This window comes from Pinus tabuliformis, chromosome X (genome assembly GCF_031772625.1).
Source record: "Pinus tabuliformis cultivar Carrire ecotype Pingquan chromosome X, CPIR1, whole genome shotgun sequence".
Classification (NCBI taxonomy): domain Eukaryota; kingdom Viridiplantae; phylum Streptophyta; class Pinopsida; order Pinales; family Pinaceae; genus Pinus; species Pinus tabuliformis.
The window spans coordinates 702,392,380-702,406,327 of record NC_142308.1 but is presented as its reverse complement, the minus strand read 5'-3'; positions in this window follow the sequence as shown (position 1 = coordinate 702,406,327).

The window sequence follows — 13,948 nt, the reverse complement described above, 5'->3', positions numbered from 1 at the left end:
GGCGAAGCAGGGTGGGAACTCATTCAAAAGTTGCCAAATATCCCAGTTCCAACAATATTGCTAGAACTTGACAAGGAAGGAAAAAGCATATTGGAACCTGAATAATTTACAGAACCGAAAACCAGACGAAATCAATCAATTTCAGAGTATCTCATCAAGTGGAAGAACTTTCCCACTGAAGATTCCACATGGGAGGACAATAATTTTATACAGAAGCATTGAGAACTACTCAAGCATCGAGGACAACACTTTTTGAAGGAGAGGGGCATGTTAGGTCCCTATACTACTAGTGTAACCCCTTATTGTTATTAGTACAAACCCATTATTATATTGTTGTTCCCATGTAGTCCCCATATTGTTATTAGTGTGCCCCATAGAAGCCCACTAATGTTATTATTGTGCCCTTACATTATTATTGTTATGTCGGCTCTGATTATATTATGACCCTTTAGACTCCTATATATAGAAAGGAGGTATTGTCATTTGTATCATCTAAGAATTGTTCATTTTTGTAATGTAAAGGAGGTTTCCCCCTCGAAGAGGCTTATTTCTAAGGCATTCATCTATCTTTTCTATCTTTTTGTGAGATGGTTTCATAAAAACTAGGGCAACAGAAACCCTTGTACTCATATCAACATGGGCAACCCTTGTAAGGACAAGGTCAGGGTCAAGTCCTACAGCAGCATGCCCAAAATCCTAATGTCCAAGGGCAGCAAGTGAAAAATCCTTATGTCCAATGGTAACAGGTCTCAAATCCTTATGTCCAGGGGCAACAGGTTCAGAACCTGTATGTTTAAGGACAATAGGTGCAACATCCATACATCCAAGGTCAACAAGCTCAACAGCCTTTTAACCCATATGTTGCTTATCAGCAACCTATGGCTGGATAGTTTCAAGGCTTTCAAAGTCAAAATCCACCCTACGGGTAAGGTAACCTACTATGGGGGCAAAATCAAATGCCTTATGGACAAAACCCTCCACTATGGGGACAAAATCCTTACCAACAAGGATGGGCTCCTTTGGTTGGACCCGCTTATTGACCTCCAATGCCTTTTAATACTCAATTGTCATTCTTGGCTACACTAGAGTTGCCAGATGTGTCTCGACTCACGAATGATCCAATTCTTCATTTGCCATACTGGCCTCCAGTCCCTTCCAAGATTTTGAGTGATTGTCTGAAGTTTGAAGGAAAAACAAAAGAGGATCCACAAGCCCATGTGATGACATATCACCTCTAGTGCTCCTTGAATTCTTACATTGATGATTCCATTCATCTTCATCTTTTCCAACGAACTCTTACAGGTGCTGCAGCTAAGTGGTATATCGAGTTACCTTGAAATACTTATCATGACTTTAACACTATCGCTATGGTCTTTCTCACACAGTTCCAATTTCCAGTTCCCTATGAAACTGACAATCACCTACTAACATCACTCAAGAAAGACACTGCGACCCACATCTCTGATCATATCCATGAATGGAGGTGTAGGCGTCACCTGATTAAGTTTGAGATTAATGATTAGTTGTTGATCGAATGGTTCACCAAATCCTTCGTCAACAAAATTGTTGAGGGCATAGCTATGGGAGGATGTGTCACTGAGGAACAAGCCATCATGCGTGCCCAGTATCTAGACCTTGTCTATTCACAGTCTCACATGTTATATGATGTGTTACCCAAAGACACCCAGACCATCCTCTGATCTGACGTCATCTAAGTCTCCTGCTACACCTCCTATTGATGGAGTAATTAGTTCAGTGATACAGACCCCTGCAAAATCTTCTTCCAAATAGAAGTCAGTCTCCAACGCTGCTTCCAATGAGTCTTCTTGTAATCTACCTAGACCTAGTAAAAACTTAGAGGTCCACGCTGTTTAGTCTACCAAAGCAGACAAATCCTCAAAAGGTAAGAAAAATGCAAAGGCAAGGGTAAAGTCGATGCCCCAAAACAGGGTTCTCCTAAGTCGTCCGCTAGTGATGCTTCTCAACGGAAGCTTAAGTATCTGTGCCTCATTTTTTAGGAGGATCAGTATACTAAGGATTGTCCTAGATGATCTGAAGTTAGTCATTTTCTCAAAGGGACCCCGACTACCCTAAAAGATCCATTTCCATCCCAACAAACCCAAATGGTAGACCAGCCTCAATCGTCTGCTTCCTCAGGTTCACAAGTGTTCATGATGAGTATGCCCATCAATGTGGCTACTAGATCAAAATATTATCAAACTCCTACCCCGGCAGCAGGGAAAGAAAAAGAAGCTACCCCTTCTTCTTCTACCCTGTCAAGTTCTGGTCCTCTTCATATAGAGCGACCTAACCCTGATTCTGTCATTCGACCACCTTCTCGAGGTGTGCTACGAAAGTCCTCGTACAATCCCAATGCTCACGCCACTCAGCACTATAATATTGTTGAGGATTTGGCTCAGGCGCCATCATCTATGTCTGCTCTTGAGGTACTTCAAAGCTTCCCATCCTAATGGAAATCATTATTGTCGGCTAATTGGGGGTATTGATCCTGTTGACTCAAGTCTTATATATTTTGATCTAGAAAACCATGTTCCACGTCTTCCTCATCAAATTTCCTTTCTCATTCAGGTAATCATCAGTGGGAAAACCATTCGTAGGACCGTCATCGATGAAGGTGCCTCTACCTGCATCATGTCAGTCGCTTGTTTGAAGGCAATTGGTTATTCTACTTTGAAACAATCCCCTAACACTTTGGAAGCTTTCAATGAGCACGATTCGCAACCATTCGGTGCCTCACCAACCTTACCATTACTTTGGAGGGAAAGATAGTACATGTTGAAGTAGAGATCATTGATGCTAATCTCAATTATAATCTTCTACTTGGACAGAGTTGGACCCATGCCATGCATGCTATAGCCTCCTCCCTATTCCAATGTGATTTGTTTTCCCCATCAAGGGAAGGTAGTCATAGTTGACCAATTGTCCTTCTTTGCCTCTTCCTCCTTAGATGGAAATGTTCTGTATGTCAAGCACACCGATGCTCCTTATGAGAGTGTGGGGGCAGGGATTTTTAAAGATCCTTCCTTGATGGGAATTTTTCACTTCCACCTCCTCATGTTGCCTTTGTCAACATGATCTTGGTCAAATATGATCTTTGGGTCATACCTTCATTGGATCTTGTTGATACATGGGGCGAGGCTATGTCGTTAAGTTTGACTGAAATTGATTACGTGGATATTGTTTTAGTTTCACATTTGGTATCCTCTGATCATCCTGTTTCGAGTTCATCTCTCGTCATGTCTTCTCATTCCCCGTGGCTTGGTTATGTCCCGACGTTCATGTCTATGTTTCTTGATAATTTCTCTTCTTCGCTGCCTCTTGACATGTCAGTTTCTCCTGCCATTGTCAAGATCTTTCATGGATTCAGGTTTTTTTCCCTCCCTGAGTTTCTACCAATTTCCCATTATTGCAATGGGGTTGTCATCTGACTTGTAACCCTCCCTCGCCCAGGGGGCATGGGAGAAAAGCCTCATATGAGTTCTACTCTATTATTTGGTCGAGTTGATGCTTACTTGTCATGTCAACAGTAAAACTCCGATGTTCATCTGTGTTGATTGATTACCCGAGTTCGAGCATGGACTCCCTTAGAAAGTACTATGCTTAGGTCATCTTGCATGGTTACTTTTGCACAATACTGTGTCATTCATTTTTGTATAGTGTGGTTTGGTGTGTTATTTTGCAGCAACTTCTATGCTTATTATGTTTTTGCCTACTTTGCATATTGCGGTGTCCCCTCATGTCGGTTTCACTGATGGTGCTTGCCATAGTACCTAGAATCTATCATCCGCGGCATGGGCCATATATGAACCCCAAGGTGAGTTGGTTGATCTTCAAGGTATATGTCTAGGGTAAACAACTAATAACATCGTTGAGTATAGCGCGGTTATCAAATTATTGTCAGAAGCTATTGCTCTTGGCATCCAGGAATTGGTTTTCAACCTTGATTCACAGATTTTTGTTCTTCAACTCAACGGGAAATATTCCGTCAGAAACCCTCATATATTGAGAATGTATCTACGTATCTGTCTACAGAGAGAAATTTTGATTACATTACATATCATCATATTCCTCGGCACATGAATACATTAAAAGATGCATTAGCTAATTATGTGTTGGATAGACATTTGTGAAACATGTAACAACTAAAAAACAAAGACATTTGTACCATAGTAAGAAAAGAAGTACAACATATATATATGTGTGTGCCAGTAATGTTTTTCATACATCAAAACCTCAAAAAATAATATGTGTGTTCGAAATACATCAGTGCCTCACAGGCTTTATACATCCGTGGCTCGTAGGCCTCAAAAATATGGAATGCTAGACCTATGCACTAAACAACATGATGCTCATGATATCATGTAACTACTTTGACTATGCAAGTCAGCAGTCGGTGAATCTGATCTGACACCCCCACCATATTCCTCTGGTACTATCGTGGGACATCACCCATCCGAGCATACTCTAGGATCCCATGGGTCAAACCCTCAAGATTACATGCAATCCTCTTCCTCATTGTCGCTCCCCTCTTGATAAGGAGTGACATCACACTGCCGAGCAAGGTGCCTAGCAATCGGGGACATCCTGGTAGGGTGTTCTGGTCCAACATATGCATTCATAAAATCGAAGTGCAATGAACACAGATATTTCAAAAATAGTAAAAAACATCAAAAAACTAAAAATTGTTTGTTTTTACCTCCATCATCAAAATCCTCCCCTTCTGGAAGTGACATATTTAGATCTCTGTGGAAGACAGTACCGTTGTAAGGCCAATCCTCCACTACGATCAGCTGCCATCATAGCCACGAGAAAAAGGTGGGATTGTAGGACATCTGTTGGCCCCCTATGACTCTAGGAATCAACTCACTCCAACGGACCATCCATGGGTCTCGAGGCATCGACAGATCTACCTCAGTCAACTGGTATTGGAACAACGTAACCCACTCCAAGAAGAAGGTCACTAGCACAGATCCAAAACAAAACTACTTCAAGTGTCCCGCCTTAGCTTTTGATAGCTGGCGCTTCATGTTGATTTTCATTTCTTCCACCCAGTTAAAGATGGTGGGCGTCGTGCATTCGATAGGGTATTGGAACTTTGACTTGTTGGTCTCATGCAGCGCTTGGGACCTAGCCACTGTGTTGATGGTCAACAGTAGCACTCTCAACACAAGATCTCGAACGATCATGATCTCAATCTTGCCACTTTTGGATTTGAAAGATTTTGGGCAATGTTCGGCAAGTAGCATAATCATGCTTTCCCCAATTGGCCTCCACCCATATAGGTTGACTGGTTCCCCTCTCCAGGAAAGTCCTGTGATGAAATAAATTCTTGAAGTCTCTAACTCCAGCTCTTGGTCACTGATGATGAAAATTTCCCGATTTATGTCCTAGAGACTAATCAGGTACCATAGAAACTCAGGTTGGGCCCATATACCTAGTGTAAGAAAGAATTTTAGGAGCTCACAGTTCCTTAAATCCTCCAACCAATTTGGATAAGCTATTGTTGAGTATCAATATCCTCGTGCTCACATTCTTTCCAATCTACTATTTTTTCATGATTTCTTCCTATAAAAACCATGTAATCAAGTCAATGATCATCCTTGGCTGGAAAAATTTGGGTCCAAATGGCCGAATTGAGCAAGAAACATGTAAATATTTTTCCCACGGCGCCGATGCGGTTGACAGTTTTAACCATCCCTACTCGACGCAATTTCGTGCCTGGAAATCACGCTGATCGAGGGCGATTTTTTTTTCCAAATGCTCCCCATGAAACCCAAAAAATGGATAAAAATGGGAAAAAAATAGTATGAAAATGGAGCTTAAGTTTTTGGCTCTTACTTGCAATTGACGGCTCAGTGAATGACCTCCCAGATCTCCTACAATCTGCTCCGGAAGAATTAGGGCACAAGTGGGTAAAAATATCTTCACACAAAGGTAAGATGGTGAATGGTGAAAAATAATTACTTTTGCCCCATTTTATTCATTTTTTCCTGAAATATTAGGGTTTTTGAGTATTTTTGACCTATTTTGCCTCAAAACTAGATAATGCCTTTACCAAGTTTCTTGTGGAGCGACAGGTGATGGATTATGAGTGATTGTACTGGAGTCGTGTTTTAGCACTTTTCTAGACTCGTAAATCTGAAATGAAAAGATCGCCAAGTATTTTCCCCTTTTTGACTCGTAAAAGAGAATAAAATTGGGGGTTTGCTTTCAAGCTCTTTTTCGACTCTTTAAACATGAAAAGATTGTCGAGCTCTTGTCGTTTTCAACTCGTTAAAGGCTGTGAAACGTCATGAACCCAATATATGTTTACCCCTTTTTCGGGATGGAATGCACTATTTACGAAAAATGTACTCCTTGACTGAAATGGTCAAGCGATTCTCTCAAGTATCGTTTTCTACCTTTTTGGGCTCGAGAGACACAAATGTACAAAATGGGACTATGTGGAGTTTTCTTTTCCGTGTCTTTTTCAAACTCTATAAACATGAAAAAGATACCGAGTCACCCCTTTGTTGGACTCATTAAAACATTAAACGACATCGGATTCTTCACTGTGACGAATGTGAGCTTCTCCTTCCTACGTCTCATTGAACTTACTAGGTCAGATTTGTCTGAAGGATGAACTTATAGTGCAAGCATATGCTATCCCCTTCAATCTTGTGATAAAACATAATTGAGGTACTTGCCAGAAATGGTGGGGGAAAATTGGAAATTTTATTAGTTGTGTCGAAAACTCACTTTTGAACATTACACTTTATTTTTCGTGTCGGGTTGGGATATCCTCCTTTTCATTTGACCTTCCCAGGTTAGGTCACTCATTTGTTCCTTCCATTTGATCTCTGCCACATCATCATGACCACCGATCCTATGGATCCAAAAGCTACCAAAATCCAGAGTCATGTCGCTGATATGTTCAAGAGTTAGTCCCTCTGCAGTTACACTTACTCCTTATTCTCTATATCATCTGAAATCATTTGCATCCCTTTGTCTCATGTCGATGATGTCGGATACATCATGGCTCTCCTTCGACATGGTTGCTTCCTATTGACTTCAACTCATTATCCAGGAAGATGGCCAAGAGACTCACTTCCAATACCTTAGAGCTTGCATGCCCTAATGGCAAGTTCTTCACACTTGATAACAAGTTCACATCATTGGCTTTCGATCGGGTGATTTCATGGGTGTTCAACATCAGTTCCTTTATTCACATTCTATGAACTGTGCTGCCAATACCTTGAGAATCATTGTCTTTATTGGTGGTTTCTCTCGCGCTTGTTAATGATTCACATCATTGACCAGTAATCAAGCGAATTCTTAGCATGTTCAACTTCAACACATTCATTCGCATGTTAGGATTTGTACTTTGATCGGGTCGTTTGGAGCACAAGACCCTGGGATAAGGTTACACAAGTCTAGGTTGCGAGGCGATGTGACATGATCATATTGATATACATGTCTCTTTCAGATGGATGGGTGTGACCATACCATGAGTTGTTAAATGTGATCCTTCTCATTATTGGGTGGTTGCAACCATACCTTGGTTTTGTTATGATCCTTTCTGCTGGATGGCTGCGCCCATACCTTGGATCCATTTACATGATCATTCTCTGGATGGTTGCATCCATACCATGATTCATGTATTATTATTCAGAGTTTTTAGTGATGTATATGTATCTATGATTGCTTGCAGGTTTTCCAATGATGGACGTTAGTTCCCTGCGTCCACTTGTAAAGCATTTCAACCCTCACTCTAGCTCAGACTTCATGCTTTAGGGGGCATCTGTTACACAACATTTTGTCACTATCTTTGTACTCCCCATCTACGATCCTAGAGTACCTATACAGTGTCCTTGACATGCTTTCCTATCATGAAGAAACTCCCATTGTGTCCCTCTTCATGAGTAGAACAATTCCCTTTTTCATCATTTCCCAAAAATCTTCTGTTTATCCTAGTTTACAAGACCGACGCTAATGATTCGTGTCCTCCTCATGCTAATATGCAGGGATTACAACTATCTCTAGCACTGATTGGATTGACTGAGCCCTTTCTCAGTCGCACCAATCCTATTTTGGAAAGTTTTTTAAATATGGAGTTGAAGCTTCCAGCTCTAGAAGCTTCATAACCGAATCTTGGTAAATGGTTAGGCCAGATGGAGTCAAGGAGGTCAGTTTGGGCTCCTTTCCCCTATTAGGATGGAACTAATCCAAGAGATAATGCCTTCTCCCATGAGAAGAGGAGCCATCTCCCCTCCATCCAAGCTATATAAACATCTCTTTTTCCCAAGCACAAGATATCTTTTAGTCCTAATTAAGTTATGGTTGAAGTTTTGATTTTGGAGTAGTCAGCAAGCTACCCATAGTTTGTAGCTCTCTATTTTTTGATTAAGGGAGAATTGTGAGTTTGGTTTGGTGTGAAGACTAAAGGGAAGAGCCTTGAGACTACCATTATTGGGGCTATCCATGAGATGCTAGTAGAAGTGTGTGGGAACCTGGATATGTCGGAGGGGAACAACAACATCAAGACATCGGTTGTAATCTCTTCCTGAATTAATATAGATGCAACTATCGATTGATTTCCTACATGAAATTTTATCTCACATATTTATGTCTTAATGTTTCTTGACCTGCTAAGTAGGCTAAATGCAATTTGTATGTTATGACGTTTGTTGTTTTTTGTTGCTTACTTGTTTAAGGTGTTCGAAGGAAGGAAATGAAAGGTAGCTAGAGCGAGGAAGAAGGATTGTCACCAAGCGTAATAGTGTACTAAGAGGTAGGCCCTCTTATTTGATTCTAGCCTAAGGAGATCTTCCATAAATTGTTTGTTTGTGGCTAGAACCACTCTCTCGGGCTAGAGGAATTGTTTGTGTTCGCACTTAGAATTTACCTACACCACAATGCGACAGTCACAACATATAAGGTAAGATAACATGTACAACACTCATGGTTCAGTTTTAGATGAGTGCAACGGTTGTTACAACAAAGTTCATGTGAAAGGTCTGTCTGATGTCCAGCAGAGCAGTCGACATGGACGAGACAACACTAACAGCATATACAACACATTTCCATTAATAGATTATGCATTACAACCAATGAATTAGTTCACATGTAGAACAGATGGTTAGAGCAACATGCATTACAAGTGTTAAAGATCGGTCTTACAAAAAATACAATACATGTGTGAAAACGTGCTGGGTTGTTGACAGGCTTCTTAGTTAAGCGATAGTTCCAAGATACATTGTTACACGATACATCACTAACCCCATCAGCGGGGCATTGGAGCCACTACTTACTCCTCAAAGAAAATATTACAGACTATCTTGGCTATGTGGGAGGAGCTGAGGTGAAAAGTCCTTTCATGTACAAATGAGGGGGGTATTTATAGCCAAGGGTGAAACTGACCTTTGTGGTTGTTCAACTACCCTCATGACTGTTCGACTTCCATGAATATCTGACTTACATGACTCTATGTTCAACAAGTGGGTCTCTTGTAATTCCACGTTACATCACATTGATTGACAACAAGCCCATAGTAGAGATCTGGGCAACATGACTCATGACTTGACATGACAATGTTGGTACATTCGTGCTACTACTAGAGTGCATGTCAAGCTACATTGTTGCTGAGTGATGAATGTCTTCATGGTGTATCATAGCTTCACCTCCGCATGGCGAAGTGCACGGAGTATTCGATGGTACTTGGTTCACTTGATGAAACTTTAGCATGTTGTTCCTTGCTTTCATGTTGGAAGGATTGACAGGCTCACTTGTTCGTGCAGGTGCATGGTCGTCGCATTCGTACACTTCGCATGCTTCATTCATTCGTCCGCTTTGCATGATTCATTCAGTCATCTACTTCACATGCTTTGTTCATTCATCTGCTTCGCATGCTTTGTTCATTCATCCATTGGTGAACCTATCCATCTACGTGTGCTCCCTTCATTCATCTCGTTCGTCATCTTGACATGTTTGTTGGTGTACTTGTACTTGTAGTCACTCATGATGAGACAACATCAAATCCAAAACCTCTTAGTTTACCATGACACATGATCATTTATATGTGGGTGACCGGGAGAGGCAGCAGGGCTATGATGTGGGATGATGGCTCCAAGCTATTGCTGATGAAAACAATGACTGCCTGCAAGGTCTGTTTCAGCTAGGAGGAAAAATTGCACAAATTATGGGAGGGATAGTCTGGGTTGCAGAAGAGCAAGGCAGGCATGCTTTGCGCATTTTTCGGAACAAACAATCAGCAGAGGTTGGACAACCAGATTTGTGCAATTTTCCAGAGGAACGGGCCAGGCTGCATGAAGGGTTAGTAGGCAGGGATTGTGTAGTTTTTCTGGGGAACTGCCCTAGAGACTGGTAGCGAGAACTACGTAGTTCCCAGAGGGAATTTCTAGTTGGCTGTTGGGGTCACTGGTAGCTAGACTTGGGCAATTCCCAGAGGGAACTTCCAATTGGCTATTGGGGTCACTGGTAGCCAGACTTACGCAATTTCTTGAGGGAACTGCCAGTTGGCCACTGGGGTCACTGGCAGCCAGACTTGCACAATTCCTAGAGGGAACTTCCAATTGGCTGCTAGCTGGGAAAACTGCACTAAGGCCGGAAGGCCAGCTTGCTGATCATCTATGCGCAATTTCTGAGCTGAGATGACGGATGGGTAGCGAGATGCCTGCTCATGAGCACTGCATAATTGCTAAGATGAACAGTCGGTCAATTGTCTGGGTGGCCAGCATGAGTGCTGCTTGAGTTGCTTGTGGGCAACACTACTTGAAGGAACTAGCTTGGTGCTTTTGTGTTGTTCTAGTTGAAAATCGATCAAGTCGAAAGCAGGGTGATGGTTCGATTGTCAGTGAGGAGTCTGGTCGTCAGAACTTCAACAAAAATGACTAAGTGTGTGAAAAGTAGAAAGATGCATAGGTGATCATAGAAACACACACTCGCATGACTTGACGACAAAACGACCGAACCATCCAGACACACATGTTCAACACGACTGACCAACGGTGCAAGCGACAAGCATGACACTCGTGATTGATATTTCATGATCGGGACAACGTTTGCATGACCATGAATGTGACTTCATGTGTGAGTGTGATAGATGCTTTCATGGAAAACACAACAAACACATACGAAGCAATGGCTTTGGGCATAACCAGAACATAGTTGCAAGCATGACTTAGACATCAACATGCAAAGACTTAAGTGCAATAGACAAGCAAGGAGGATGTAAGGACTCACACGAGCTCACGAAGTGAACCCGAGTGGGTGCAGTCATCAAGAGAAACTCTTCAAGGGAGGCTCTGAAATTGGTGCAGGCCAAAATTTTGGAGGGTGGTTGTAGCCGCTACAACACTTGGCAACACGTTGGTAGAACTCCATCTTCTCTGTTTCGGTTCATTGCTAGCATAGGGCCTTGGTCCTTCGGGAAGTATTGAATCGTTGTGAAGGTTACCTTAGTTTCCCCACTTACCCTATGGACATACATGGTTCACCCTTTTCCATCTCAATCAAACACAAAAATTTCAGCTTAGATCTCAGTGTTTCGAATCCAGGAAGGGTAGTTTAGCTCGCGAGTTGAAGATTTTCAGAGTATAAGTTTTCATCTCTGGTGTTTCTCCACTGCCAGTAGGCCTGGAAAGTACCTCGACATAATCACACAAGAAAACACATATTGCTCCATTGCCAGCGAGCCTAGTCAGTACCCCGGTGGAGTTGCATGCTTCACCTCTTTGCGCAGGAAACCTTTCTCTTCTTTTACCTTTGTGTTTTTCTAAGAGAACTGTGCATAGGCACTTATTTATTTTTGGGGCAGAAGAGGGATCCTGACTTATTGAGAGCAGAATAGGTTGTTCCTTCAGAGAAGCATGTAAGACCTCTGACATAGGTTTGCTCGTTTATATTTTTCCCCTTCTCCGTTTCTACTAGTTGGATTAGCTTCAACACACAGAGCAGAAGGCTGAGTATAGGCATGGTTCCTAGTGTGGACACAGGTTCACAGTTGGAACAATGCTTCCCTTACAGACGATTCATATTTTCCATCAGGACTTCATAGGTTGAAGGTTGTAGCCAAGAACAGAGAAAATGGACACAAGACTGGCCAACTGCTGCAGTATCACAAGTCTCATCAACTTTCAACCACATACTCTATTCAAAAGCCAGAATGTACTGGTTGGCAGCACTTATTTCCATAAACAAAAATAGTAATATACAAACAAACAAAATGAACGTGAACAAAAAATAACAAGTATAATAAAAAAAGCAAAAGCAAAGATAATAAGCAAAACAAACCAAATGAAACAACAAACAACAAGCAAACTATGTACATGGCATGGGCACGGCCCGACCTACTGCAACTAATGTTTGAGGACTTGGCCATTGACTAGAAGATTATCAATCCTCCAGTCAAGTGATTGCACATGATACGTGTGTGAGCCAAGTTTCTCATGGACCAGTGCCGGTCCACCGGGCTCTGATACTGGAGCCTGGTGGTATTCCAGAAGACCTTCTAGTGAGGACAACACCATTGTTTCAGGAACTATGTGCAACATGGGCTCGGATGATGGCACGGGGTAGTTGTTTTTATTCCGGGAAGGGTTTAAGTTTCTGAAATCAATGCGTAAGTGGATCTTCCCATATTTCTCATGTGCAGGATTTAAATCAAAACACCAAGTATGATGATGAACTTTGCAAGTAATCCAACCACTTAAAATATTAGTCAATCTATTCAGTGAAAGGAGTGCAAACAACATATATGTGTTACATGTTCTTTGTTGTAATGGCTTGTCTTCTCCTTTACCTGGAATCTCATGTTGGATTGTTTGCATGTAGTGGGTACTCAGGTCATCATCTACTCGTGTAAGCCCATCTTGGTACTGTTCGATCAAGTGGTCAATGATTGGTCATTGCTGCAGTGTGAAACTTGTACCGAGATTAGCCATCTTTGGATCATGGTGGATTCCCAAGTTGCTCTATTCGTTCATAGTGTTGGTCCTCCGTGTGTTCAACATGAGTGCTTCAACATCATTGTTTGTGACTATGAACTTCAAATTGCTTGAAATCATGCATTGTTCATTGTTTTGGATGATTTTGATGCACTCGGTCCTTGAGTCATCAAGTGTTCTTGATTTATCAAGACTCATGGTCCACAACTTGTTTGTACATGGACCGTTTGGCATGCTGGTACTGCTGCTACTACTATTGTTGCTACTACTGCTACTAACAAAAAAACCAACTGTACAAGTTTCATTATCATCAGTTGGGTGAGGAAAGAGTCCCGACTACTTGTCTGATGATGTTGAAGTAGGTCGTGCAAGATAACACTCCAATATGTTTTCCAGGAGGCAATTTCCAAACATGAGTTCTGCGAAGGCCAATGGTTCATTCTCACCATCAAGGGGAGTGACATTGTGTTTCATATACCTCTCGGATAACACCCAGATTTGGTTGCATCTTCCCTTGTATGGAAGCCACAGGTGAGACCAGTCTGTAGCAAAGTATCCATCTAGCTTGCTGGACCAGTCTCTGCTGAGCAGCAGACCATATGCTTCCGATATGTCCACAACAACTATGTTGATGCACTAGTGGACTCGACTGTCATGGGATAGTCGGATGATCATGTCTCATAGTTCACCAATGGCTGGTACTGATGTTCTATCAAGTTGGATGATTCTCGCAGATGTTTCGCTCCATTGTGCATTGATCTTCTTAGCAATGGAGAGTGGCATGACATTGGCTGCTAGACTAGAATCAACCAAACATTTTTGGACATTATAGTTGAAAAATTCAAATGAAAGTAGGAATGGGGGCAACCTGAGTTTGATTCTTCCATCCACAGTGTATTCAACACAGTGGATAGTGATCAAGGAGGTGTGCATGCTCCCTTGCTGGTAGAGGCCACGATGTATGTTTTTGTTTGTCCCAATGC